The sequence below is a fragment of the Gossypium hirsutum genome, chromosome A01 (assembly GCF_007990345.1).
Source record: "Gossypium hirsutum isolate 1008001.06 chromosome A01, Gossypium_hirsutum_v2.1, whole genome shotgun sequence".
In the NCBI taxonomy this organism is placed as follows: Eukaryota; Viridiplantae; Streptophyta; class Magnoliopsida; order Malvales; family Malvaceae; genus Gossypium; species Gossypium hirsutum.
The window spans coordinates 80,452,271-80,458,318 of NC_053424.1; positions in this window are offsets into that span (position 1 = coordinate 80,452,271).

The following is a 6,048-nucleotide window of genomic DNA, read 5'->3' on the forward strand; positions in this document are numbered from 1 at the left end:
TTAATTCTATACTCAATTTTGATTAATTTGGACTATTTTCGACAGATTCGAGCAAAGGGCGAAAATTGGCTCTGCTAACACTGTTGAAAGCACAAAACTGAGAAGCAATTTGAAGTATCGAGGCACATGAATTTCCAGCCTAATATGGTATAGAAAATGTGTATTAATTCATAATTTAATTAATTTTAATTTATTTCCCATTTAATTTGATTTAAATAAATTATTTTTAATTAATTATGGGGAAAGGGTCCAGTTGAACCGCACTAGTCGAACCATATTGAATGAACCGAACCAGCCACTAATTGGGCAGCCCAGAACCGTTCATATGCTAACCCAAATCACCATTTTATCTGATTAAATATGCTTGCAAAAATTCCCTCAAAAGACTTTTAATTTGCATTCAAACCCCACCTTTAATTGTTGCTTTGTAGATTTGCCCCAGGCCATTTTTAGCAAAGTTGAAAGTCTCAACTCTTGCCAAGTAGATGGCCGGCTATAGCGGGGCTCTTTTTATGACAGCCCTAAATTGACCCTAGTCGGAAAGTGGTTTCGGAACCGCTAAACCGAGTCATCGAAGTATTTGAATATGATATTTATTGTCTAAAATATGTGAATATGAATGTGTGAAAGTTTTAAGCTTCGATTTAGTCGATTGCATGTGAATTTAGTTAATAGGACTTATGTGTGACACCTTTGAAATGTGATAGGTTAATCTATAAGGATCTATTAATGCATGTTGTAAAAATGATGGGTTTGCATGTCAAATTTCCATTTATGATAAGTAGTGGCCGGCCATGGTATGGGCTATTATTGATAATATGTATTTTTCTATTAACATTTTTAGTTTACAAAATAAAATAATGAATTAAGAATAATAAAACATGAGGTGAGTGGGAGGAGAAACCAAAGTTGTTTCATCCTTGCTCCTCCATGGCCGTGACTTGAGGGAGGAAGAAGAAAAGAATTCTCTTGTTTCACGTTCGGCTGGGTTGATGTTTAGGAAGAGGTAAGTACTTTGAAATTCTTTAAAATTTATACATAAATAAGGTGATTAGTTCAAGTTCTATTCATTCCATGGATTAAGTTTTGGTTGTTTGGAGGTTTGATATTCGGCCAAGTAGTTGAAGCTCTTAGTACATATATTTCTTTTCTTTTTCTTGAAGGTTGAAATTGGTTTGTTCATAGGGAGGTGCCGAATGTGGCCATTGAAGGGTCTTAATGAACAATATGTGTGGCTTGGGTTTATAACATTCGGTTAAGGAATTTTGTGTGCTAGCAAGTTTGGTTTAATATATAGATGTAAATCACCTTGTAATTGATAATTTGAAGAGTAGGAAATGGCAAATTAAAATGATGTTGGGTAAATTTTTAGTTTAGTTGTGCTTAAGCATTCGGCATTAATGTTGATATTGGCTATTAATATGAACAAGATAGAAAATCGGTTATAGATGTGATTGAGTAATTCGGTCATTGATGGGCATTATTGTAACCTAATTGAATTTTTGCTACTTTTAATTTCGAGATGGAATTTGTATATATAAGTTAAGTTGAGCGGTTAGGGCCGAATGAGGTATATAAGATATGAAAGCATGCTAGAATTAAACATTAGTGAATATGTGTGATTGTACTAAATTCTTTACTTGAATTCAGTTAGGTATAGTCATGGTATGAGCTCATTAAGGATACTACCTTATAAGGGAATATAGCTTTAGTTAACTTTATGTGTTATGCGTGTGTTAACAAAATTAATGATTTGGATGTTATTATAGTCATTATGCTAAAGACTTTTGCGGCTATGTTTTGTACCCGTGTGATGACTCTAATGTCTAATATATATATATAAGGGTTAAGTACCTTGAATTTCTCTTTGATGTTCAAAATGATTAAATCAATTTATTTGTTAAATTAAGCTCAAGAGCAAAGGGGAACTAAATCTGATAAAGGAAAGGAAAAAGTAATCGAATAGCCGCTGAAGTCGTTCGACAACATCCGAGGTAAGTCTTTGAGTAATGGAACTTAGTTTATGATTTGATTAAGTCATGACATATAAGCATAACAAATAAACGGTGATATAATGATTCTACTTGAATTATATATTGTGGTGATTAGTTTATACTTGTGACGGGTAGCCGAATGTGTATAGAGATCATGTTATAAAGCCAATCAAAATTATGCTCTTTGTATGTGGCTATTGAGCCGAAATTGGTAAGGTTTGATAAGTGTCTTGTGTTTGAGCTTTAGTAATGAAAATGAAATATGGATGTTTCATGATTTATTGATATATGTGCATGATTATTCGAATGATATCCGGGCTAAGTCCCGAAGGCATTTGTGCTAGTGACTATATCCGGGCTAAGTCCCGAAGGCATTTGTGCTATTGACTATATCCGGGCTAAGTCCCGAAGGTATTTGTGCTAGTGACTATATCCGGGCTAAGTCCCGAAGGCTTTTGTGCTATTGACTATATCCGGGCTAAGACCCGAAGGCATTTGTGCGAGTTGCTATATCCGGCTAAATCCCGAAGGTACTTGGGTTTGGAATTGAGCGATCTTGCGGTAATAATTTCAATTAATACGCTCATAAAATCCAAACGATAAGGTATGTTTCGTATATGCATCGGAAAAGTTAATTCCTTTTTAGATAATATTCGCTCTATTGATTAACAACTTCCGACCTTTAGTTTGGTTTGATCCCCTGTGTATGAGTATACTGGTTGAAGTGTGAAGTTAGTATGATTTTGGGAATATGCGTATATGCAGCTATTTATTTAGTCATATGAACGCTATACTTTAGTCATAAATAATTTCATTACTTGAACTCACTAAGCATTAAAATGCTTACTCTGTTACTTTGATTCTCTGTTTTATAGATTTTGTTCGTCAGCTACCGGACTCGGAAGTGTCAAAGTTGAAGTCATCCACACTATCTAAGCCACTTTTTGGTACTCTTTTAGCTCAATTTTGAAAATGGCATGTATAGGGCTGACCCTTGTTGTTAATTAAGTACCCTTTGGTAATGTGTATTCGTATAGCCATGCGAAAATGGCTCGTATATTTTGAAGTATAACATTATGGTCTTGTGATATGGTTATTAAGTGGTGTGGAAATGTTTGGTAATGACTAGCCATTGGAATGGCCAATAATGGTCCTATTGGTGCTACATACGTCATGGCTAATCGGGATTACCCTTGATAATAATGTATGTCAATTTGCTATTTGATTCATGGAAAATTATGAAGTAGGTAAAATTTACCTTAAAATAGATGCTGACAGCAGCAGTGATGTAAGTTGGAAAAATCACTAAAAATAGTAGGAATGGAATTAAATAGTGAATAAATTATGTAATCGAATCTTGATGAGTCTATTTTCATATGAAAGAAACGAAACTACCATATGAGCCGTATTTTATGAGATGTTTAAGTTTTCGTGAAACAGGGCTAGAGCGTTTTCTGGATCCCCTGTTCTGATTTTGAAAATTTACCATAAATTAACCAAAGACAATTAGAAGTCATACTTTATATTTATAGATTCCTTTTTGAGTCTAGTTTTGTTAGAAACAAACTGCATAAGTATTGAAGCTCTGTACAGAGAGATATCTAAGTTGTAATGCATGAAGGTCAGAGTAGTTGAACCCTGAAACAGGGGAGACTTTAACTAATAAACTGTACTAATTTGCTCAACCAAAAATTCTAGAAAAAAATTTGTAGATGGACATATGAGTCTAGTTTCAGGAAACATTTACGGAATCGGTTTTCGAGTTTTGGAACTCAAGATATGATTTTTATAGCAACTGTGATGCAGTTAGCCAGCTTGTCTGGAAATTTTAAAATAAACTGTGTAAGTAAATGAATTAAGTCTGTTAACACCTCGTGTTCGACTCCGGCAACGGTCTCGGGTACGGGGCGTTACACTTTTGCTGCTGGAATTTTCTATTTTTAGCAGCCACAATCAGCTATAAAAGCCACCCCTTGCTGATCAGTCAAACCATCCCTCATTCCACAACATTCTCTCATTCTCTCTTCTCCTCTCTCACTTTTCTCTCACTTTTTCCATCCCATTTCCCTTATTGTTCAAGTGTCTATTTCTTCTCTTGGGAAAGAGGCTCTCATCAGCCATTTTGTAGCATTAATTAGGTGTTCATAAGCCACCTTGATAGCTGAGGGCAACGAAGAACGAAGAACGGAGCAACTAGTCAAGCCACGGAGAAACACCAGATTTGCTTCTTGTTCCCTATCTCTTTAAGTTTTGTTGTTGTTTTGACGAACATGTTTATGAATATTTATGCTATTGAAATGGTTATTTTAATCAATTTAGATTAAAATTAAGTTTCTGTTGGGTTGATTATATTCTGCCTACTTGAATTGTTAAAATGATGTTTATGCTGTTATAGGCCTCAGTAAATTGCTTGGTTAAGTAAAATCATGCTTAAGTTATTTTTGCAATATAATTGTTAAATAACTAATGAATTAATTATTTAAATGGATTGAAATTATAATTAATTGACACAATACTTAATCAATGCATGTTTATTCTACTAAGGTAGTTGAAGGTTAAATTAGCAATGTATCTGGCGATATTATTGCCTTGCATAACTTGCAAGGTTATTGTGATTAAACTAATTCAAGGTAGGGATGCCTTGTTACCTCATATAGTCTTTTATATGCTTATTAGATTTAATTAATTATTTTAATTGACATAGGGATATACAAGAGATTAGTTCAATTTAATGAGTATGTATGTGCAATAACATGTTTGCTTATTAGAATCTATTTAGTCGATTTAATTGACATAGGGATATGTTAAGAGATGAATGGATTTTTGTATGTGAGTATGTTCAGAAGTTAGCCAATTACCGAGTTGCCATGAATTTATTCGTAACAATGTAAACATGAGTTTAATTATTCTAAGTTAAAGGAATATAATTAATCCAACACAAGTATGTTACCTTGATTAAATCTTATTTGAAATCGTGCATTAGAACTCCTTTGTTTTATTTTAATTATTTACTTAGTTTTTAAATAGTTTTTGACCATCTTTTAAAACCAAATTATTTTTACCTCACCAAAGTGTTTTACAATTAATTTCATAAATAATTCTTTTTACAGTCCCTGTAGATACGATAACCAGACATTACTTGTCACTTTATTACTTGTTGCGATTGTGTACACTTGCACATTTTTCCATCCTTCTACTAGTGTTCTCATACAATAAGAGTTTCATTTGAAAATAAATAACCACATATACCTCTGAGAATAATGGATCACATAGAATACTCAGAAGAGATCATTATAAGCTATTCGACTATACTACTGTACTCAGATATCTTCACAATTCAAACATTATTCCATTGTCTAATTCTGTCATTATTGATTCCTCTTTTATTCCCATCACTAATAGAAATCAATTAAGTAGAACTTCGAGTTAATACATTCTTTATATATCATACTTGAATATTTTGTTTTATCGATGTCAACTTCTTCTTTAATAGTGACTTTGTATAATCCAAATAACCTTCAAAACGATCCGATATCTCTTCTAGTACTATCTTTATTGTTGATTCATTCTCTTATCTGACGATAGTATTAATCCTTCAATCATAAAACTCTATAATTCCACACTTGTGAGCTTATTCAATCTAAATCTTACGGATTTCATTGTAACAATATATTGATAAGGGAGTGAGAGTTGTAAAGCCTCAAATTTAACTCTCACATATACATGCACATGACATAACATTTATCAATAACATAATATTATGAACCTTTATTCATACCTTTATGAATTTCAACTAATTATAAACACATTTTCGCTTCTATGGCATATCTGCCTAATTAAAACAATTTTTGTCAGAGTCAGAAGATAACGCCCTATCACAGTTTCTATATGGCATGTATAGCTAGACTCAAATATGCTACGTTAGTCCTAGAATTGACTAAACTATAGCTCTGATACCAATAAATGTAATAATTTTTTCTCGTATTCACTATCAGAATAGGGTTACGAGGTATTACCGATCAATTCACAATATATAACAAACATAAATCAAACA